Raw genomic sequence first — 26,018 nt, 5'->3', positions numbered from 1 at the left:
TCACTTTTCGAACTCACACAGAGGTTTTTGCATCGGCGGTCGCTCTGATCTGCTTCACGACTGATTTGAGAGCGACCGCCGATGCAAAAACCTCTGTGTGAGTTCGAAAAGTGAGTTACAGAATCGCAGGGCAGATAAAGGAACTATCACATTCATTTCTCGCTTCCTTTACAAAGTGGCGAAGACTCCTTCAAGCCCCTAATTATCGTGGTGAGCCTGCCATATAGCTTTGAGAAAATCCCATCACCTTAAACGTCTAATCCTAGCCGTATGGCTCCGTTTGTTACCTAAGGTCTCTTGGTGCAGACAGCCCGTAATTAATAAAATTCTCGTGGCACAATATTCGTTACCATACTCCTCCGCAACGGCTCGACCGATTCTTATAAAATTTTGTATGCATATTCAGTAAGTCTAAGAATCGATATCTATATTTCATATCCCTAAGTGATAAGGGGTGTTTAAAAAAAATATTTTTTAGACAATTTTTTTTTGTTTTTCTTTTTTTATGATACAACATACAAAAAAAGCGATAAGGCCGCCCGTTGCCTAATAAGTAATAACCTATGTAACCTACTTACTTTTTAGTTTTTTTATATGTATAATTATGTGTATTATTTTTATTTATTTACACTTTGTTGCCTTATAATATAAAAAATTTACATAAATTTTACATGTAGTAAAGGAAAGGCAACTGGCAATGAAGTATAAATAAATAAAAAAATACATACCCCCAATTTTCACCCCTCTACAATAAACCCCTATTTTGATTACATTTATGTGTAGAGCTTAGGGAGCCGTAGGGTTGTTAGGTTCTTAGGTCTCACCCCCTCAAGTTATATAGTGCAGCTTGCTAATACATACACAACATATACTATATAGACACCCTTAACATTTATTACACATAAAGTTAAATACACATTTTACAGTCTACTGGCTAGTAAGCTATATAGTACGAATAGTATACTTGATTTATTTTTCACCTCTGATTGGGACATTTGGTACCGTTTTCCTCCTCCTAGACAAATGGAAAACTCGATCTACGTCAGTGATTACATCTAACGTATTGCTTACCTGCCTCCCCTAACATTTTGGTACACGAAGAAAATTAATGATCGCCAAATCGACAAGCATTTTTAAGGGAAAGAGAGGATTGATAGTTGCTACATGACTTGTATGTTGTGTGATATACACTTTAATCTCCAAAAGTTCTGCAATGAAAATACATTTCTAAAGCGTCGACGTTCTTATATTTGTGGTTTCTGTAATAAACTTGCTTTTTTTAATGTGTGTGATTTATAATGTTATTAATTATAAGTTACCGGAGAAAAGAATGATCATCTTAAATTATAAAAAAATTAACCTGTCTTGAATAGTTAGAACTAAAGTATCTATCTCTTTTCATCACAGCGTCAACACGATTTCACAAAAAAGACGAAAGATTGGAATTAGACTGATTTAGTTTGAATGAATAATGGAGTATATCATGTCGGAACAATGGCCCTGTCAGCTGTCAATGTCATTATGTCACAAAGCTCATATATTAACAACGACAAAGTCAAATTACAAAAACCTTGTTTTTTTTATTTGATTAGCTAATATTGCTCTATATATATATATTAATCTATAAATTAACGACTATTTTATGGTCGATAGTATTAGAGATTTTATAGTCATTATTATGATTAAAAGTAATACTATTTTAAATATTTAAATGGCTACTAAAATCATTCAGTGAAGACTTCCATAAATTTCACCGTTATTTTGGTTCAATCCGCGTACTATGCGTAATTAAGTATTTAACTTATCGAACATAAACTTTCGTAGGAAGAGTTCCACTAATAGGAATGATCATTATTATAACAATTCTCCTTATTTATTCATCAATCAAATATACAGAATTTACACTTTTCTTTACCTACATAGCAATAATAAAAATAATTAAAAATTAATAAAAAGAAAATTTAAAATAAATTTAAAAAGTTTGGTCCCTGTGGCAGTGTACGATACTTTTCGTGGAGCGAGGAAAGCACCAGCTGTGGGGTCACCGGCACTATCTACCAAGCGCCAACTTAAATCTTTAATTAGCGCCTGTGCACTTGAACCCCACGGCCCAATAGTCTCTACTCCAAAGGGAACAAATCGAAGTTGGAGGAAAGGCTCTTATTATAACTATAATTTAAATTATCTATAATATACTCTGACTAAGACTGTTACAGTAATGTTTAATTAACTTATCATTTAGACGATGTAAAAGGCTTTTTATAAAACAGTTCTTAAAATAATGAATTCAAATCCTGAATAGGTAACTAAGCCGTAGTTACATAGTCTTATCTGATCCCATAAAGTGCATATCAAATTACACAGTAAATGGAACTCGTAAGTAATGGACGCCGGACCAACTCTCCCTAAACGGTTTGTTTCCGTATAATCCTATTAGAAGTTTGCGGTTATTGGAAGCGTTATTAAGGTAATTTTTTTAACATTGTTTTGATTTGGTTCTCGAGTAAAAAGTTATGATGGGTAAAATCCAGAGTAAATGGTGTGTTGATAGAAGGTAAAAAATAAAAATCATGGCTGCGCTGCGTTCTTCTTCTTCTTCCTATTCGGTGCACTCTTGACAGAGCGGTCGTGATCGCTAGGAAGTAGTTGTAATATTAGGGCCAGATGCGCTGCGTTAGAGAACGCATATTTCAGCTGCGAAAGACTTGCTTCTCAGGACTGACGACCAACTTTCAGTAATGAAGGAAGAAGAAAAATGCGTTTATTATCGCTTAGGAAGTTCATTTAAGTAACAAAGTTTTATATTGTTTGTCAAGAAAATACCACTGATTACGTTATAGTAGGTCGTAATGGCAAGTTGGCAATCTTTATTTCTTTTCATTGACGACTGATCTTGCAGTGATTGTTTGGTTACGCGCAAAACTTAGATTCATAGACAATTTTACATGCATATATTGCATAGGCTATATACTGGATAAATTTCCACTAACAAACTGTTTTTTGGCATTCGATGAGATCCATCATTAATTTTTCTGTCAACGATGGTCAATTAAAAATCCCACGAAATCTTATCGTAATTTAATGCATTAAAAAAAATATGTGCAGATTGTATATGTTTGTAAGTAAAACTTGGTTCCACAATTCTCACTATGATAAAAATATAAATATAGTTTAAAAGTTAATAGCTGGAGAGTTAAATAAATACTCAGAGAGATGAAAATGTCCACTACGAAACTCATTTCTTATTCTGTTTGAACTATTTCCACAACCTTAGTTCCACCTACATTGTTAATTAAATTATCTGTTTACTTATGAAATTACACCCAGCTCAGAGAGTCTTGGGGAAATTCACGTTAAGTTAGCTAAAATCTAACTCGAATGGCGAGTGGTTTTGCTCCTGACAGTGATAGATAACACTAAAATCTAAATATTCCGTGTACGAGCTGTTGATTATCACTAGAGGGCGTCTTCATGCTCTCACATTACACATACTCTTAAAAATAATTATAACTAGAATACATATATCTTGAATTTGCATAAATGCAGGTAGTTTGATGATTTGCGTGAATTAACTTAATTTATACAAACCCATTTTTTTTCGTTAATAGGTATTAGATACGTATTTCAAAATATAATAGAGTCAGATTTTTTCTTCTTTTTAAATCGTTTTCGCATTTAACATTTGCTCGAACGGTGAAGGAAAACATCGTGAGGAAACCGACATGTCTTACACCCAAAAAGTCGACGGCGTGTGTCAGGCATTGGAGGCTGATCACCTACTTGCCTATTAGATTTAAAAATGATCACGAAACAGATTCCGAAATCTGAGGCCAACCCTAAAGAGGTTGTAGCGCCACTGATTTTTTTTTATAGTGCGAATATGCTATATAGTCTGAAAGACATCTTTGCATTCAACAATACAATAGGTACTACACAACTGAAGTACAGAAAGCTTTAAATAGTTTGATTAATTTTAATTTTGTTTTTTACAGGTAAGGGACTGTGTTACGTCTCACGTAATTGGTAACATATCTTGGAAATCGTCCTCATTATAAACTTTTAAAGCTTTAGGTATGTGAAATCATCGGTTCTTTTATTTATTTATGGAATATGAACTTTTATAGTCGGCTTAAATAAATGAGATGTCTATCAAGTTTTGAATTCTACATACATTTGCTGTTTTTATAAAATAATATTCTTTAGTAAATTTAATACAGAATTCGTTAATTTTAGTTTAATACAATGGGTTTTATCTAGAGGTATTGGATTGGCTTCCCGGCGAAATGATTATTGTTACTAATCCCTATGTGCAGCTTGCCTACTGATATATGTATGATACCCACTGGGGTTATGGGACTTCATAATTATACGTAAACTGTATAAAACCCTCACATAATAGACACAAAGTTATTCACATTATTCTGATCCGAGAAATATTCGCAAACCCATTTTATCTTATCGGCGCACAACACTTAACTCCAACCGATTTCATAAACAACAAATTGGCGGGAACCCTTCACATTATTTCCGGTCTGTGACGTCGACGAATACGTTTTCCAGAAATATCGTTATTTTCAAAGGCTTTATTTACTCACGCTTCCTTATCGAGTTTCTATCTTATCTATTTTCACGTAAATCGTTTTGAATGTATATTCTTTTTTTAAAAGAATTTTGTTTTTAAGAGACATGAAAAAAACTGAAGGAGGTTTATTATTAATTTGTTTTTTTATGGACGTGTTCAATCAGGTGTAATATGCAATTTACAGTTAACGTAACGTTAATATTGTTTATTCGTTTCTTAAACCTTAGCACTGATTTAAACATAGAACTGCTTAAAAAATAATATATTATTCACACTCATACACAATAATATCGTATCACACATACATGCCTTTATTATTTGTATACATATAGTATTAATTATTCAATTTTTTTTTATTCGTACATGTATAACATTTTATATAGCCAAGGTGCAAAAAATAACGAACGTAAAAAATTATTGCGAATTTTCGTATTCAATCTTCAATAGAAATTATTTGCAAAACATTTGGGTCCCAACTGTTATAATAAAACCAAATTTAGAATTAAATCTCCAAGAATACAGTAGCAGGTGCACAAAGAATTGGTGCTCATAAATTGTGAACTTCATAATACCTTTTCCAATTTTGCATTAAGGACATTTTGTTGAGAGTATTTTCCGTAAATTAAAGCAATCTTTTCCGATGATCCAATTTGAATTACGGCTGTCATAAAATATAACGACCTATCATAAAAGATAATAGAGTGTAAACTTAAATATGGAGATTTTTAAATCACTAATTTATATATGTTATATTTTAACATTGGTTTAGTCTGCTTTAAGATTTTGTTGATAGTAAACGTGATTCTGTGGTGTTCTTCCGTGTTGTAATTTGACGTTGACAGTTGTCAGATGTCATGTCACTTTTTCCCTTTCAGCTTTGTGAGTAATCTTGGATATATATTCTGTATATATGTGTTTATATATACAGAATATATATATCCAAGATTACTTGGTATATATATATATATATATATTCTAATAGAAATATGTGTGTGTATTTAAACGTATATTATATTAAGTTTCTCATGTAATTTTTTTTTTTTGTAATGAGAAATAAAGTTCATTATACATTAAAACGAAGGTCTTAAAATACAAAGACACCAAGGCATACACATTTATCCCCCCTATAAGGCGTTATAGGGGGGATTATATATTTTTTTGTTTTTAAAATTCGTAAATGACGAGTCTTCTTTATTCTAGAAACATTATTTATTTTCAAATAACCCTAAAATTCTAAAAGACTCGTCCCCGGAGGGACCGTGTTCCAATGACAATTTGCATTAGTTAGCGCATTAAAGCTTGACAGCTTAAGGGATCGTAACTTTATAGAACGCATAAAATAGATAATTTTTAATATAACGAAGCTATTTAAAAATAATATTAAAATATATTGACAGATTCAAGTAACAAAAAATTAAAAATACCTTGCGTATAATAAAAATCCAGACAACCCAAAAATACTTTCTTAGATGTAAAAAGATCTGTTTATTCGTAAGGGGTTACGATACAAACTATCGCGAAATAAGTTTATCTTTTAAGCCCTTGATTTTAAGCCCCATTAAGAAATCTCAATTCTGTTGAGTGCCTGAATATTTTGAGTTTATGAAAATTCTATAGTAGGTATTGGCACTCAAACTTCCGTCAACATCTAATATAAAGCGAAAGTGACTCTCTTACATTTTAACGCCTAAAACACTCAATTAAACTTAACGGAAAATATATAGGGAATGAAAATTTGTATGGAAGTGCTTCGGGCGTTATTCAACTAGACACTGATTTCCGGCGAAAAATAATTGAATTATTGCTTGCGATATGGACTGCATATCTCATTTTCGAAAAAAAAAAGTCCATTACTTGAAAGACTTTATAAAACGGTTGTTTGTTTAAATCGTTTGTATGTTTATCTGATATAAAATGAGCCAAAATATCAAATCTTTCCTCTGTATGTACTTTATATAATTGTGAGTTATTAAAGTCAGTGTGTAAAGCTTCATCCCGGGAAAGATCTTAGATACCCCGTTCAAAGCTTCGCAATTATACTGTCCTGGCCATCTGCGGGACTCAGAGATAGCGTAGTAATGATTAAAAACATAAGAACAATGAACTTTGAGGAGACGGATCACTATTGTTTTCGCTATTAAAAACATTACAAAAATCTGTTTAAGTCCGGTAAGAAAAAGAATAGTGGAACCATTTGTATCATAGGTATTACTTAACATCAGGTGAGCCTCCTACCCTGTTCTATTAAATAAATAAATGATTATACTTATATTAATTTCCAACACAAATATTTATATGAACAATATTCTTAACCTACCTGATTAATAAACGCCTAAATTATAAATCTTTCCTTAAATTTTGTTCCCTTTGGAATAAATTGTTGGGCCGTAGGGTTCAAGTACACAGGCGCTAATTAAAGATTTAAGTTGGCGCCTGGTAAATAGTACCGGTCACAGAGCTGGTGCTTTCCTCGCTCAACGAATAAGTATCGCAATACAGCAAAGAAATGCTGCCAATATTAAAGGTTAGCCATAGAGACTAAACGTTATAAAATTGTTTAAATTTTGTATGTAATAATTTTTTTACAATATTCTATATATATATTCTAACAACATGATTAACGTGTAAACTTAGCATAACGTTTGTAGTATTTTTTTATAGTATTGTCTTTTATTGACATAACCTTTACACATTTAAATTTTCATTCGATACCAACTCCGGGGAAATAAATACAGATAATGCAACTTTTTCTACAGCTGTGATACTTTTTTGACATTCAACACCTTTTGTCTTCAGTCACCGTGACCACGCACGCTGTAAAGCACGCGAAACGTCGGTTAAATTTAAAATTATGTAAAATAATTGTAAATTTATAATAATACATAAGTTTAATCCGGTTAAAAAGTGTTTTCTTTAAGTATTTTTTTAATACGTCAAAAATTTATTGGATTGTGACTTACTCATAATCGTGCTAGGTTCTTGTCAACCATATTGCATTATTTACTTGCGATTGCAGTTACGCGTAATCATAATAGTTTTAGTAATGTATATTTTCTTTTCGTAATAGATATAAGTCTAAGAAACAGAAAGAGTTGTCTCATCTCTAACTGATGGATAAGGGTCGATTGTACAAGTTTTTTGTTGGTCATGCTTTTGCCCTTAAACCTGCAATCAATTCTGATAACATTTGGACATGCTGTCTAAACCCAAACTAGGGTAGAAAGAAAGGTAGTGCGCTTTTGATAAGCTAAAGCCAGCTAAACAATATTGTAACGAGCTAGAGGATCGGATAGAAAACGCCGAGATCTAGGGTTTATTTTTAAATAAATAAACGAGGAATTTGTGAACACTAAAAAGCCGGAAATTACGCGCAGAAATGCACTAATTACACACACAAAATACGGTCACTAGTTATATACTTCAATTACGCGCACTTTACTCAGTAATTTATGGCTTGTCTTCACTATTCGCACTTTAGTCTTCAATGTTAATCTCTTGGTATCGCACTCGAAACTAAATTATATATCCCTGGGAATAATCTTGATTGATGTTCGAGAACTCTCTAGGTAGGATTGGCACTGAGTAGCGTTTGCATAATTCTAGAACGTACGTGCTCTTTATCTCTTTCGCACATTGCTTTATCCTTGTCGTAGAGGGTACAATCTGGCTTCGAGAAGGTACCGATCTTCCTAATCTCTCGCGTATCATTCCATCCGTGTCCCAAACGTAGAAAATTCGGTCTAGACTATTCCTTCATCAAAGGGATATAACTAGTCCTGTCAACGGGTTTCCTGAAAACTACCACTCGACTACACGTGATCTGCAATTGCCTGAAAAAGTGTTTCAGCGTCCTGAAAACGCCCTCGCCCTTTTCAGTGTATGTTCCCTTAACATAATGCAAATTACTATTTTGTAATATGTGATAGAGCCTCTCCTGAAACGGCCATAAATCACATTTCAGCTTACTGAAAACGTCTCTAACCCAAGGAAAACTAGAGAAACATTTCAGTCAACCCGTCTCCGTAATAATATTATTTCGGATTAAAAAGGACCGAAAACGCTTCAAAACAAGACAATTGACTAAGAAATATGTCTGTTCCCTGGTACAGAAACTTAGTACCCAAACAACGATATTTTTGTAAAAATATATTTTTTTAAATAATCATTCTCATGATTATACTGAAAATTTTTTGAAAATGTCAAATAGATTACTTATCTAACTACAACTTAACGCTATATCCGCTATATATACGCTACAATAATACCACCAATATGGACAACAATGGCCGTTTAATATTACTTCAACCAAAAAATATACTAAATGTCTCGACAAGAATGAAATGTCCAACAATAGGAGGGATGTACGGACACTCATTGTTGCAAACGTTAAACTCCATTTGAAAATACACGATGTAATTTTCGGCACAAAACTGTCATTGTCAAAGCTGACCGAGAAAGGTTGTCTGTTTTTAAATAATGACTATAGACAACAAAATAATCATTCGTACACGTGTAAAATATATGGATGAAGAAACAAAAGACGATCGCGCATTTTATTTGTCCTCGGTCTAACAGAGCCACGGATTGTGTCGCATCTGCGTTTGCGTCTGCAAATTAATTTCAACCAATATTTTAATGTACAGAAGGAGTTTTGTAAGGGGTTGCCTTATTCAAACTCTTAAAAGCCTCAAATAGATTTTGAATGCTTAGTTGTCAATCTCTTCTTTTGGTGCCTCTCAAATGCCGTCAGTCTCGTGTAGCGTGTCTTGTCCTGTGCCAGTGCAGCAACTCTTTCGCAGTCGCAATACCTTTTCACTCCCTAACGTTACAAAGCCATGATTTTTTCCTTCTACCAACACGATATTTACGCTGTTTATTTATTATAATTAAATGAAGGAGGTGGCATGGTCATGAGGCAACACATCGTGTTTACGAATTGAAAACAAATAAATGTATAAATTATTTTTCTGCTTTAGATGCATAGATTATGCGTTTTACATGACGTGTTCAGCGCACGTCTCAATGACACCCACGATTTTACATAAATCATTGCTTTTCTGATTATTGAAACAACTTGTTTATTTACTTGACCTATTCGTCTTTGAGAAAACATTGTTAATAATTTAACAGTAGTGAAATTAGTTTTAGTTCCAGCAAGTGAAACTGAAATAACTCTAGACTCAGAAAGTATTAGTCCAATTTGCCAGTGTTGTTTGCACTGTTAATTTGTAAAGAGCTTGATAATGGGAATAGGCGAAGTCTCATATATTATTCTGCTGATAAAGTTGGAAAGCTTTTCTTTGTATAATGTATAATACTATGTGCTAAGCATGTATGGTTTGATATGTATTATTAAATTACAATTCCCTTAAATACAGTTAATACAGTTAGGACAAAAGAATAACACATTGAATCGTTGTCCTTCGGGGATTTTTAAATCGCTTTAAAAGCTTACATTGAAAAACGTAAATAACATCTATTAATTTATTATATCTATTAATCGTAGTGTTGGCCTAGTGGCTTCAGCGTGCGACTCTCATCCCTGAGGACGTAGGTTCTAGCCCCGGCTGTACACCAATGGACATTTTTTCTATGTGCGCATTTAACATTCGCTCCAACGGTGAAGGAAAACATCGTGAGGAACCCGTCATGTCTTAGACCCAAAAAGTCGATGGCGTGTGTCAGGCACATGAGGCTGATCACCTACTTGCCTTGAATTCTGAGGCCCAGACCTAAAAAGGTTGTAGCGCCACTGATTTATTATTATTTTTTAAAAGAACGTATGCATATGTTTAGCAATAGAGGGCTTATGTTAAAGTTGTTGTTGGACACAACGTTTGCAAGTGCGTTGCCGGCCTTTTAAGGTACGCTCTTCCATTCAAGGCTTTAATAACGGTTTCTTTGAACGCGGTATTAAACAATATTTGTTATCCAAACTTCATATGTCGCAACGGCCGAATTGTCGCGTATTTTTCAAGCTTCAAAAATACTATCCAAACTAATTTTCGCAGGTTTTCCGGTGCTTCATATGTTTTCCAAGTAATTTTTCAGCGGTGAAAAATAGAGGCAGGATATCGTATGTTTTCCTTTGAAAGCGCTTCAATGAGACGGACATGCTGTGAATTTTGATAACGTGGGGTGTGAATTGCGTTTAGTTGTAGGGCTCGGGGGGCCATCCCTGTTTGCGCTGTATGAAGTAGTTATTCTAGTCAATAAAAGGACTAAATCTGTGTATAATGCGTTTTATGACCCGAGGCTTAATGGTAAAGTTCAGGGTAACTTTTTATGATAGCATTTAAAAATAACATAAAAGAAAAAATATCTTTAATTTCATACTACATGAACATATAAGATATATTAAATTAGAAGCTAAAATTTTAGTTGAACAAGTATAGGCCTCCTCCGAGGAATTACATTTTTCTCATACACAAGCAACCTGGAGCCGGTATGGCCCAGCAGTTTTCGAAGGGTCGACCTCACGTTTGGGGTGGTCCTTTGCGCCTTCTGACATTTGGTCCTTTCGGTTTTTTACACAAGTTACCCACACATTGTCTATGCTTGAAAACGTAATGCATGTTCGAGGATTCCTACAAAAATGTTTATGTTCTTTTTGATAGCTTTGATTACTTTTGCTGACAAAAGGGGGGGGGGGGGGGGTAAAGTGCAGTAAATTTGCTTCCGTAATGCTTGTATGGCCCCCTATCTTGAAGCCTAACCACGTGGCCCGCACTTCTATTTAAACATTTCGGCATACTTGACAGCCTAATAAGAAAGTCTTAATAAGTAACAAATAAAAGAGAGCTATGTCCTAAATAAACTTAAATGTAAATATACTTACGCTGTAGAAGATTTGTGAATTTTTCCTTACTATCAATGTAGTGTACTGTGGTTCCCAGGTATCGGTGTGATTAATTCAGTAGATTGCTTTGTGCCTCTGCGACACAAACTGATGTTGATTGGCTCTGTAAATAATTAAGGACGTGTTACTAATATTCATGTAAAGTTTTGTACTGAAAGTCATCTCAGTGCTGTGTACTTTTAATGATACAGGCACTACTACAAGTACTACAGTGAAACTATTAACAAAAAGTTGAGATATCTTGATTATTTGTAGTAAGTAAGTATACTCTCAGCGGACCCGGCTAACGTTATGGCATTTATTTTTCTAGTTAGAGTAAAAGATTTTTACACTACTAATCGTTATTTATGTTAAGTGAAGCAATTACAATTTCCTTGTACGCCAAGTTGTAGTTATTCTTGCCAGTTCTTTTCGCTCACTCTACGCCCTTAATTTGGAAACTGTTAGTAACTGTAAAAAATCAAGCATTGACACTATGTTCATAAGTGTAGATAGTTACCAATGTAATCAAATAATTGATAGAAAAATTGGTATTGGTGATTTTATGTATTTTTTATTATTGAAATTTTCAATATTTTTTTATTATTAAATACACGAATATTCGTTCAAGTCTTGTTCGGTGTGCAAACAAACATACACAGCTCAAAATTTCGATAAAAAATATTTTTACGATACTTATACGGGTTCAGCTCTGTACTTTTTATATCCATAGAAGGAAATAGCTAAATATACTGCCAAGACCACACAAGACGTTTTCACGCAATAACGTTATTGCAATCTCACGTCTCAACAATAAATTTATAATCCATTCAATCTACGCTCATTTTTCCACTTTGAAAGGTGACTCTCATTTTGTGTTGAATAGCTTTTGTGCAATTTTATAAAAGCGGGTGCATAGGTATGTTATTCTTTCGATTTTAAAATTACTTTATTTAGTTTTAATCTTTTGTACTTACAGCTGAAATGTCCGAATTTTAGTTTTATATAGATTTATAAAAATATTGATAAAAAATTATATTGATTAGAAGCTTTAGCTTTAATTTTTTACATATTACATACTAGTTCGCGAACTTCGTTTCGCCTTAATATGATCTTTTACTTAGCCTACCTTTTTAGTATATATACATACCAACATATGGAACATTACGACCTAAGACCTAAGTTCATAAAAGTATATTTGTTAATATTTTTACCATAAATACCATCCTCCTACAAAAAAATGTCCAAAGAAAAAAAAAGGACTTGATTTGGTCCAGCAAAGTTTAGCGCCTAGTAACTTACTCTGCGATTCATTTTTGTTTAAATAGATAATTTAAAGAAAAAAATATCTAATTTTTAACGGTAGTTGATTATTATTAAGGTTTTTTGCCATTAACAAACATGTTTTAAATCAACCACACATGAGACATTATAATAGACACAATGATATATATATATGTCTATGAATAAAGGTCACGATATCATATGTTTATACATACATTTATCAAATAATATCCATGAACGAAGTTGCCGCCTACATGATATTAATACCCGTATATAAATCATTTAATTATCCTTTAATATTAATTACAAGACCAATCAATAGAAAAGTACGAAATATTGTTAAAACCTTTTTGGATTTTTTTCAAAACCAATGGTCTAAGATCCCGCTATACAACGACCTTCACCGAGATGCTTATTTAATGAAACGTATTTTATATTTAATTTAATATGTCAATAAATATAATCCATATGGGTTGTCTAGCAAATTTCAGTCCAGAGTATGTTTAATTAATAATTTAAAAAAAATATTTTTTAAACATTTCACCGGTATGATTATTAGATAAATTCTATACCAATCGAAAGTATGAAGCCCATAGAATATGCAAACTTTATGCTGCCCATTCTTTTCCGGTCACAACTATCGGGTTGCCAGGTATAAACAGGTAAATCTGTACTAGCATTTTGCAACGGTCTGTTTATTGAATGAAATTTAAATGAAATTAAAGATTATTTTATTCTGAACACGGTGGTATAGGGTTGGCTGCGAAAAATCAGTCCAGAATTGCGGTTGTCGAATTTTCAAAAGTAAAACATTGCTCCGAGTGAATGTGTGCGACTGAGAGATCCCAACCGACCATCCCATGCGATAGAAGAGGACACAGCATAGCAGCTGTTTAAAGTCCGCGTTTAAATAATAAACTACTCCAAAATGATGCATAGTATATACGAGTCCATTGCTATCCTTTTCTTTTCCAAGCCCAAATTGCATGCGCACGCTATTTCTTTAAGTGGGCGGACTTTAAACAGCTGCTATGCTGTGTCCTCTTCTATCGCATGGGATGGTCGGTTGGGACCTCTCAGTCGCACACATTCACTCGGAGCAATATTTTACTTTTGAAAATTCGACAACCGCAATTCTGGACTGATTTTTCGCAGCCAACCCTATACCACCGTGTTCAGAATAAAATAATCTTTAATTTCATTTAAATTTCATTCAATAAACAGACCGTTGCAAAATGCTAGTACAGATTTACCTGTTTATACCTGGCAACCCGATAGTTGTGACCGGAAAAGAATGGGCAGCATAAAGTTTGCATATTCTATGGGCTTCATACTTTCGATTGGTATAGAATTTATCTAATAATCATACCGGTGAAATGTTTAAAAAATATTTTTTTTAAATTATTAATTAAACATACTCTGGACTGAAATTTGCTAGACAACCCATATGGATTATATTTATTGACATATTAAATTAAATATAAAATACGTTTCATTAAATAAGCATCTCGGTGAAGGTCGTTGTATAGCGGGATCTTATACTACAATTTTAATTAAAACACATATGCGTATCTGTGTGATAATAAATTAGTCTCCTGTGTGTATAAGCTTAAATTTTAGGCATTTAGGCCACTCCTGGCTTAGTTTAATATAAAAGGAATTCCTAAGAGATATAATATCAAACAATATCCCCGGCGGCATTACAAGGTAAGCCCAATAATGAGACAAAGGTTAATGACCTGTTGTTACCTGCTGGGGGTGTAGCCACAATTACTTAGCTTTGCACAGCTTAAAGCTTTGTCTTCGTATAACGAGCTGTTACAGTGTCGAGGCAAGCTAATAATGTTTTTTTTTTGTAAAAACTTTTGAAAATTTTTGTCAATGTTTTCTGTTATTCAAGAGCCCGCAAGATTTTCTTTTAAAATAACCAATAAATTATTATATTTAAAAATATAGTCGTTGTCGTGTCACGTAGTATTATTTACCGTCTCAATTAAATAAGTTCAGTTCAATAGTCGAGTCAGTCAATTGTGAACCGTCTTTTTTTATAGAACAGCAAAAGGGCCTCCTGTCCTTATAGGAGGCTCACCTGATGTTAAGTGATACCGTCGCCTATGGACGCTCAATGCCAGAGGGCTCGCGAGTGCGATGCCGGCCTATTAAGAATTAGTAAGCTCTTTTCTTGTAGGACCCGAAGTCGAATTGGTTCGGATATACTTTAGTAGACAGTTGGTTCTACATAGTGGTGGTGCGCGGCGAAAACTGCCTTAAAAAACGCTCAGTTGTGGAACGGCGGACGTCGAGGTGATACGGGTGGAATTTCGTATTCTGCCTCGACGTCCGTATTCTTTTTGACGGTTAGGAACCGATAGTTATTCTAATGAAATCTTGTAAAAATACATTTTGTTTGGTACCTTTTACTTATTTTACTCCTTTATAGTCATTACCTTACTTGTATGAAATATATCTTCCAGTCGCGAGATGGCGTAATAAAATACAATAGAGATTTAATAGATACCTACAGTAACTCACCTCGGAAATTTTACTGAACATTATAATATGATGTTCTGTAAACACAGACCATCCTTTACCATTTATTTATATGGAGTTGCTACAACAATTCAGTATTATTTTTGCTTCATATTAAATTAAATTAAAAATGTATATATTATCTATTTATATTCATGATATTTTAACATCCAACCTCCTATACCGTGCAAACAAATAAACCATATCTAAATATTATAAACAGTAAAAAAGTTGAGTTAAAATTATAGTAAAACTTTTAAAACAGTAGGTCTGTTCCATAAGCGACTCAATTTCTGCTGGCCGCAATAGTTTCTACAAGTGTAAACTAAGTTGTAACCTCTCTATATATCTTGGGACGGGTCTTAGGGGCAAATAGCGTAACGTAGACTTTGTCTCGACTACACCATCAATCATTCAAGCACGACTTATACGAGGGACTCCCGAGAGATGAATATTGAGATATAGTTGACACTTGTTTTCAGACAGTATTATACATATTTGTTACCTAGTGGCTGTCACTTTGTTGGCGTGGATATTATTTTGTGAGACCTCCATTTTTATTATTATCTTGCGACGGTCTCTGCCTCCGTTCCCCCCTATACTGGTGGATATCATTATAAGATTATATCAGAGAGTTGGATGCGTACATTATTAAAAAAGAATCGCTCATCGCGAACAGATATGTATTGGAAATACGAATTGGTATAATAACTACAAAACAAATCGTTCTTCATTCAACGAATCTTTAAATAAATATATTTGATGTTGGTCGCCATTAATTAAAAAACAAAACATCTAGAAATTTCAAATAAGTTTACAAGATAATAATAACTTTGTAAACGACGCGTCTAGACCTACGCTGAAATGTTATCTGGGCATTGTGCTATGTCAAATAGTTTAAAGAAATATTTTCTATATTAATAAACTCTATCATAAATCACATTTTTCTTATTAGTATTACGAATATAAATAAAATAAGTAAATAATAATATTTGATTGTTTAGGACAACGTTAACGTTTAAACCTAGATGGCATTTTAACAAGTTTTATTTTATTTGTTGTTTTGTGGAATTGCCCCTAGATGGCGCGACTATATTACACACAGCGCCCTCTGTTAGATACTAACAAACCTCTACGAACATTCACAAAGTTTTACACCTATACTTTATTTCATTGTAGTATAGATGGCAGTACATACTCATAATTTTATAATTAATGTTAATTATGTTTTTACTTTTGTTTTATTCAAAATCGTTTTTGATTCATACATCCATTAATATTAAAAAATTTAAATAGGTGCATATATATTTATTGTAGTTAACCTGGTCTTTAAATAATTTTGGTTTACATCAGGTTGATATATTGTGTAATTCTGTAATTTATTATATTGTTAGTGTGATTTCATCTTTCAAAAAGAAAAAAAACTAGCTCCGCCATGACAGTGAATTTCACTGCCGTGACCAGGATTCGAACCTGGGTTACTACGGCCACAACGTAGGGTCCTAACCACTAGACGATCACGGCTATCAGAGCACTGAGTAATCGATTGAAATATGTATACCAAATCTTCATTTTAAAAATAAACTATTTGTTGTTAAGAATTATTTTGTTGTGATACTGATAAGTCATTTTTATATCTGTAGTCTCGTACTATGTGGCAAAACAAAAGATTTTTACAGAACGCGACCAATGCCTTTTAATTCTTCCATGACGTAATGGACAATACTAGGATAGATATATTATCTATGGCTGTACATAGATACTATATCCTACCTAGTATCAAACTAGTATCATGAAAGAAGTACCTTTCATGATATAAAGTAGTAATTCAAATTTTTGCTTCTTAAATTTTAGCAGTTACTACTACCATTATCACCTTTTATATAAATATATATATATATATATATATATATATAATAAGGAATTAGAGACGTCATTAAGCAATTTACCATAACCACTAGCATACACTTGGACTTGACCTTGAAAATAATCCTCTGAATTTATATTAAACGTAAAAAATTACAATCAGAAATCAAAAGCGCTCGTCTTTACATTTTAATAACATCTTGACAATAAATTTTGGCATGTAAACGCGGCCAATTTCACACTTTAACTGGCACCCTAAAAGCATAAAAATCTAAGATTCACAATACATGAATAAAAGTATTCAAAAAACCAGTAATGTCCAGTTTGAATGGCGAATTTAGCCCCAGACTTCTATTGATAACCTAACTCGTTCCCGCTAACGTGCGAAAATATTTTAAGGAATTGTAATTTAAAAAAAAAGTAGTAATATTTGGTGTCTCATGAATTGTATAAGAATTATTTACTTAAAGTGATTTATTATTCCCATATATACTTTTCTGAGACAAGCTCGGCTTCATAATACTCGTAATTGTAAAATAGTTCAAATTTATTCTGTGAATACTTCTTTTATTTAATTGCTTAGTGACGTTCCTTAGTGTAGGAGCATCGGCGTTGTATTATGTACATTATTCACCACGCGAATATGACATAAAGCAGGTCTAAAGTAGCTAGTCTCACTGCGCAATATTTGCTGGAAACAAATGAATAATTAAATAATATTTGTATTTATTTTTGAAGCTGTAGGTATCTAGTGTACGTGACTCATTTGTAACGCCCGCTTCCCGTACTTTGATTTACCAACTTCAGAATTAAGCCTTATTCAAAATGAAACTACCCCAATGCTACGAACCTTTGATCTTTATAAAACCTGTATTTTTCTTTACAAGGACGTGTGTCACATGTGTGTGTTTGTCTCACGGGTAATTTAAATTTTCATACCCTTGTTTCATATATTCTTGTATCAATATTAGTTACGCGAAAAAAGCAGATAATTTCTAGTCTCGAAAATCTTCGTAAAATAGGCATTTGTAGGTTTTTATGGTATTAAACATTTAGTCACTGAAAATGTTTAATTGTGGCATAAGGCTTGGATGGTATAAGTTTAATTTTGGTACCCGTCAAAACAACAATAGAACGGCATGCAAATTGATCTACTGCTGAAGTCATCAGAATTTTCCTTTTCCTAAAATCAGTGGCGCTACAACATCTTTAGGTCTTGGCCTCATATTTCTGAATCTGTATCATGATCACGTTTTAAACCTAATAGGCAAGTAGGTGATCAGCTTCCAGTGCCTGACACACGCTGTCGATGTTTTCGAGCAAATGTCAAATGCGCACATAGAAAGAAGGTCCATTAGTGCACAGTCGGGGTTTGAACCTACGACCTCAGGTATGAGAGTAGCACGCTGAAGCCACTAGGCCAACATTGCTCTTTTTATTTATCATATATTTTAATAAATTTTCGGTGCATGTCAAACTCATTTAAAAGCAGATAACGTTTGCTATAAGCTTGTATTACCCCTTTTATTACCATAGCAACAACTCTCCCTCCGTGAATGCGGTTCTTAGGTCATCGATACATCTCCTATTTACTGTTATCTGTGATCAGAATACGTACTAAGTGATGTCAGAAGGTTGTATAATAAGGAAATCGATACTCTGTGAGAATAATTTATATTAATCTATATTCAATACCATCTCTATAGTTTATTTTTGTACTAATGTAAATTAAATTATATAAATAAAAATGACTTTTATGTTTATCTACATGTTTTCTTAACCATACTTTTTAGCATACGTAAGGATCGCTGGTGGTTTATGTTAAATAACATAAATAATAAAATTCGATAATTAAGGGTTCTTGGACCGCATGGAATTGATCCTATATTACTGCGAAACAATATTTACCAGCCTATGTGTATTACACATACAAGAAAATACTATTTGTATAGATTATCTACAATACTGAAAAAGCCAAGGATGTTTTGAATTTTTTAAATCAGCTTATAAACCTCAAGCATAATTCATATTTCCGCCTATAACATTTGTATAGGGATTATACTACGCTATTATAAACGTAACCCCTTCTTAAAGGTACTATAAACCTCAAATATATAATGTATTGTAATTAAATATGGGGCTATCTCGCTCTTACAATTTAATTAGTAACCGTAATGTAAATAGTGACATATATTTATATATCAAGTTCAAGCATTACGTAATCACTATAGGGGCAGGAGGGTCTTCCATTTCATATTTGGTGATTACGTCAACAGTAATTATTTACTTTTTTACACATATTACCCACACATTGTCTATGCTTAAAAACTAAATGCATTTTCGAGGATTCCGACAAAAATTAATACGTTTAGGTACTATTATTTTTAAGAGCTTTGCTGACAAGAGGAGGGGGGGGAGGTTTATTGCAGTAAACCTGCTTACGAAATACTTAAACGTCCCCTAATAATTGTTTTATGTAAAGCTTTTTTAATTGTATTGATCTATTTCTCATCACATTTTATTGGTTGTTTCGCTAAATAAAGTCACTTCGTTGAACATTTCGATTTTCTCAGCACGATTTTGTTGGTTTGAGGGGTTATTTCGATACAGCATGCGTCACGGTCACGGGTTCGATAGTAAAACATGGTCGTGACCATGACGCGAAAAGTAATCAATATTTGTTAAACTTATCTCAGCCGTCAAAACAAGAAATCTTAGGGTCAAATTTGAATGTTAATGGAATGAAAACATACTCCTAGGAATAATTTTTACAAACCCCGCCCCATAAAGAAGTGATATATACAAAGGTATACACTATACACCATACACCGACGCTGCAATCTGAAAACTAATATGGTTGTAATAATTAGAGTTCAAATTAATGCATAACAGCATAGTATAGTCCAAACGTAAAATTTTCTAAATTTCACTTTTAGGAATGGTGTATAATTCCTACCTATAGTAATAGACAGAAATTGGTAATAGCAAGTTACAACAATAGGTAGCAAAATAGTTAACAACACATTTAATTGTTTAAAATTAATTGCTATCATTTGTATGCTAAGACATATGTAAGGTCATTTACAAAAATCCAGCTTATTGTCAAATTCTGTTCGTATTTTCCCACATCTAACATTTCACATGGACTTGAAAGAGCTTCCTCTTATTTTCGTTATACTGGTTTTGCAATACGGAAGCTTAGCACAAAGATTCCAGTTTTACGAAATACAACGGCTCAAGTAACATCTGTCAGAGTTCGTTTGTCAAATGTATTTGTCGACATCTTTTGTTGGAGCGTTTTCGTGATGGACGTCTTTGGCTCATGCCCTTTTGTTCGAGTGTCAGAAATGTTAGCTTGATACAGTTTAAATTTTGAGGGGCTAGACATTGCGTAATGTTTACAGTACCTTACGGTACGCATGAATTCAAATTGAATAACAATGGAGATGCCCATAGGGCAAGATTACTTATTTTTGTTAAAAATAGTTAAAAGATCTAGAAACATCGGTTGAGGCTGTAAAATGATGTCCTAAGGGATTAGTTGAAGAGAAAAGTGTTATGAAAATATTATGTACTAAGGTAGTAAAAAGAGTCTCCAAGTTACACCCTCTCGTCTTCGGGACCACCCTTCGCAATTTCGCCAATGATAGCACGGAGTTGTAACTTTATGCTGTTCCCTAGCAAATACAGAAATAAAATATCCAAGGGTCGCGGACCCTACTCAATAATTCCTTCCGAATTCTTAATGTTTCCGAACCCCTTACAATAATATTGAATATGTTTTTTGTATTTTCTTATGCAACGATATCAATTTCATAAAAATCACTCCGATTCTTTGAAATGGATATTGAAAATCAAGTTAGAGGTATTGTATTTATTATATTTGTAACTACTTCATGTACTTTATTTAAAACAATTCTCGTTATATTATGCCCCTCGGAAAAATATATCCGAACCACAAATATTCCCGCTGAAAGGCAAACCTACATCAATATTAATTTGCCCGCGGCAACAACACAAAACCTTAATATTTTTTGGCGTTTTATTTACTTCTGTTCCCCTTGTCCCTGTTCTAAATTTAGCGGATTATATTTTTTAATTTCTTAGAATTATGAACTCATTGTTAATGCCTTTGACTGTCAAAGGGAAGAAAGGGTATTTTTATGAAGCGACAACCCTTGCCAAGTGCGACCGTAATTTAAAGTCTGCATTTACATAAAGAAAATAATTGTAAGATACAAATAAAGTATACTTAACGTAACGTCTTTGCACTAGAGATTATATTTTAAATACATTTTAATTGGCCCCCTACCTTGAACCGTTTTGTAGTGAATTGTGAACTTTATGTTGAGGTTGTCACGCATATCTAATGTAAAATTGACTAGCTCATCATTTTTACGGATTAGAATCATTGTTCGGCCGTCAATTGCGTTTTCGTTTGTTTGTGGTATTTGAATGGATGTTTTCTTTGGCTTATTTTCGTTCCTTTAATCCATTCACGCCTAAGCAATATCCGATAAAAAGTTTGTTCTGGTTGACAGATTAAGACGATGTTTTTGTTCGGATATTGAGAATATTTTGTGGAAATTTGAATCTAGGTTGGATTACGTAAGGCTTTTATTTGTTAAAACGTTTTATTTTTGGCGAATATTTTAGTGCACGAATTTTGTGCTATTAGTTCGAACAAGACAATTTGCACAATCTTCCAACTAACAAGTGACTGGATAACGAATGCGGTTTCGTTTAAGTATTATTATTACTTTGATAATGAGGCTTCTTAAACATTTTATAAACCTTATTTTCCTGTATATCAGGTTATTTTCTATAAAAATTATTGTAATAAATGTATCGATTATAAAAACTGTTAGATCGTCTAACCCCTGTGGTTAATAAGGCTGTGATAAAAGTCCGTAGTCGGAGAAAATGTCGCTTAGATAAACATTTATAAGTCCTTCATATCAAGAAGAAATTATTTCAGATTTTCTATCTGATCACCACCAGAAAAAGGCACACAAATTAAATATGAAACCTTCCTATAACAATAACAAAGAGAATCCATATGAAGCTTGGAATATAAAAGCTCAAAACCTTTTTTTCACGTCATAACTTAATTATGTAAATATGAATTAGATCATAATAGATAAGAATTGCGTGTCAGCACACTATCACGAAGTATTACTATTATGAGGGTGGACCGTAACTGCCGATTGCGGGCCAAACGACAGGACAGAAAGTGTTATAACGGTCTGAATAGGCTATAAGTGAAATGAGGTAGTTCTATTTCTATTATACTCCTTATAATAAGATTGTTATCCTAAACCACCGCATTACGTTAGAGCTTAGTTCTTATCATGTCATGCCTTCAATTCACCTATGGATTTGTCACTGTTTCCTATGCAATTACAGAATTGATAAAGTGTGCACGAGGCACACGGGCATAGGCTGATAACAATCAATCACCGAAACAACAGTAGGAATCTGATGCAAAGATGCAAACGGTTGTAGCGCAAATTGTTAGTGGCTTTTTAAACTTTTCTATTAAAAGCTTGGCCACATTTCACTTGGTGTTACTTGTAGAAGAGGCACAGGCTTCTATGAGAAACGTTATTGTATATGAAGACAATTGAATGCAAAGTACTAACTTCGGTGAGTTCGTTATGCTTAGAACAATAAAATATTATCGGTCTGATAAAGAAAAATTGATCATCAGCTTGTTAAGGTAAATATATCTAAAGAATACGAAAGGATTTTAAATGTTCTCCAAAAATCCTATTTGTACATTTGTTTTAATAAAAACTGCGATTCATATTAAACATGTTTTCAGTCTAGACAAGTTTAAACAATATATTTTATTTACGCTAGTGTACTGTATTTAATCACCTGTACCCTGCAGGCGCGTCAATGATTCCATCACACGCCGATTGGTTCCACTCGATATTGATTTTTATTAAACCCTCTGGGCGGACCTCGAGCATGAAACAAAAAGTCCATTGGCTGTGAAAAACAGGTTTTTTCAGGTGTGAACTGAAAATAAACAAGAAAAAATCAGTAATGGAAAGAGAATAGAATTTCTACGTATGAACCATGATTATACCCAGATTTTTTTAAATATATTTCATTTGAAAAGTTTTCTATTAGATAGGAAAGTTTGAAGACCTTTGTTAGACGCTTGCATATAGCTACGACCAAATTCATCCCATTAAATTTAATCATAGAAAACTAAAGTAGATAATAACTTTAACCGGATAAATTTTGACGCTTAGGTGGGCGGAGTAAACGTGACCAAGTTGTGATCCACCGTCACATCAATTTCTGTATCTTTTTTAATAAATAAAATAGTTACGTCATATTTTCTTGATAATATCTTTGATTGAGAGATATAAGATCTTTGATTAATTATCCTGGACTTCTTTTTATAACCATTTCTTCAGTTTCAACAGTATGAATGAGCAATATCTTTTTCTTGTCTGAATCTATTAAGTTTTCCTTCTTAGGGCCTTAGGAAATTATAGAATAAAGGCATATTAAGCTTATGAAAGAGGGTCTTACAACACGTGTCAAGGGTGTCCACCCTCTACAATCTAACGCGCATCTGATAACTCTGTTATAAGTGCTTATATATTGATCGATTGTGTTCCAATATCCAAGTAAATCAAGTTGTAGGAAATAGTAAGTGTATTTTAATTTCAAATATTGTATGTTCGTTTGATGAACAACATATTGGAATATAGGCAGCTAAGTGGCTATTTTTCTATAAGAATATTTTATTTCGTTATATCATTTATAAGTAAATTTCATACAAGGATATAGTTGTTTTTTATCCGAGCTGTGGGATTTTGTAACTCGGGAGCAACAGTGCACAATTTTATAAATATTTAATTTTACGATACGACATTATATGATTCTTTTGTAAAAACAGTATAGTAGTATTTAAATTGATTTTCATAGTACAATGACACGGTTGACAAACGGTGACCAGTTGACTAAATGTCACGTACAAAAAATAAAATACAGATACAACTGAAACTACAAATAGAAATATTTTCTTTTATGTAGAATTTAAAGTACAAATATAGCAGGGCACAACAGATAATTATAGAGTGGTACAGCATGGCACTAATGTAGGGATATATGTATAAAGGGAATTTGGGGTTGATTATTTCAATAAGAAATGCACCATTTGGTACTCGAGGACTTTAGATTAGATAACTAAAAAAGGTAATAAAGCTACTGAAAGTATATGCGTGGCGAGTTATTAATAAAACGTGTGTATACTTATGTACACGCGTTAGAAGTTATACTTCTTCTTCTTTTCAAAAATCTATGTTTGAAGAAAAAACGATGCTAAAAATAGAAAAAACTAAAATGTAGACTATAGCTAACTTCAGGGTGTCGGTTTTTTGTGACGGAGTGCGCGCGCATCATAAAAATGTACTCTCATCATTTTTCCCTAACGAGCCCAAAGAAGTAGAACTTCAATAAAATATCAAATTCTATAAAGATTTTACAAATGTGTTTCTTGACATTTGATCTAGTATAAAATTTTATTAAATGCTCCTTCAGCGTTATTTATCTATTTCTTAAACCATTTTTTAGCTGCTTTACGAATCGTGAATTATATGGTTGATTTTTTGGTTCATCGGTAACTTTAATCTGGGTTCACATAAAACAAAACCGCCGACACTATGTTTTTTCCACGAAAAATGTTTTTTACGGTTAGCGGTGTTAGAGCAATCTGAACTTCTAGGGCATTTAAGCAATCACCGTTCTTACGCTTCCGTGCTCCGTTCGACGCCCTACCCATCAAGCTATCGCATTTGTAAATCTTTTATCAACGATTGTGTGTCAAAAAAATCAGTGCCGCTACAACCTTTTTAGGTCTGGGCCTCAGATCTCTTTCATGATCATTTGCCAATCTAATAGACAAGTTGTAGATCTCCTTGTGCCTGACGCACGCCGTCGACTTTTTTGGTCTAAGGCAAGCCGGTTGCGTTACGATATTTTCCTTCACCGTTCGAGCGAATGTTAAATGCGCACATAGAAAGAAAGTCCATTGGTGCGCAGCCGGGGATCGAACCTACGACCTCAGGGATTAAAGTCGCACGCTGAAGCCACTACCAACATTGCTGCTATTTGTGTGTCAATATGTAAATATTTTAATGAGTTATATTTACATGGACCAGTCTCTATAATTTTGGAAAATATTTATTATAATAACTTATCAGGCCCTATCGTATTCTGCCAAAGCAAAGTTCTGAGGACATTTAGTAGTTTCGTATATTAACGTGCAAAGTTCAGCTTCGGAAAGTTGGTATCGTCTTATGCAAGTTATATTACAATCTGTTAACATTTTGGAAGCTCTCAAGCTTACCCATAAAGTTAGGAAGTGCACTCGCTCCCAATTTAAAATTAACGGTTCTATTCATAAACGTGCCTTTAGGTTAAGTTATGTTTTTAGCGAAGTTACACAAATATAATTCAACGTTGGCCTACAGCGGCTCTCGTCGTTCGTAAGGTCGTGGGTTTGAACCTCGGTTATGCACCAATAGACAATCTGTTTATGTCCGCATTTAACACTCGCACGGGAAGGAAAATATCGTAAGGAAATCAGCATGCCTTAGACGCAAAAGTTGACAGCGTGTGTCAGGCGCAGAAGGATGATCGCCTCCTTGCCTATTAGGAACCTATAATCATAAATAAGCTACACAAATCTAATGCCCAGACCTAAAAAGTTGTAGCGCCACTGTTTTAATGCGGTATTGTAAATAAGTCATGCTAGAATTAAATATTAAAGCATTATTTTATATTAGTTTATTTAATATTTAATATCTTAAATACCTATATATCAAGGGTGATATTCAAAGGCATAAAGCTAAGTGTAACTCACGTAAAATTTAAGACTAAGAAAAGTCCTTCAGG

The 26,018-nt window shown here is 33.2% G+C and overlaps 1 protein-coding gene and 1 non-coding gene across 2 annotated transcripts in view; one reads left to right on the top strand and one right to left on the bottom strand.

Annotated features, from left to right (window-relative positions):
* The window catches only part of LOC125063635 (centaurin-gamma-1A), a 121,192-nt gene that overhangs the window by 52,646 nt on the left and 42,528 nt on the right, over positions 1-26,018 (top strand). The window lies entirely within an intron of this gene.
* Positions 16,686-16,757, bottom strand: Trnah-gug. The gene has a single exon. It is a non-coding gene; the product is annotated as a tRNA-His (tRNA).

The sequence above is a fragment of the Pieris napi genome, chromosome 3, assembly GCF_905475465.1.
Source record: "Pieris napi chromosome 3, ilPieNapi1.2, whole genome shotgun sequence".
NCBI lineage: Eukaryota > Metazoa > Arthropoda > Insecta > Lepidoptera > Pieridae > Pieris > Pieris napi.
The sequence above is the reverse complement of the archived record's forward strand: the minus strand, read 5'-3'. Positions and strand labels throughout refer to the sequence as shown.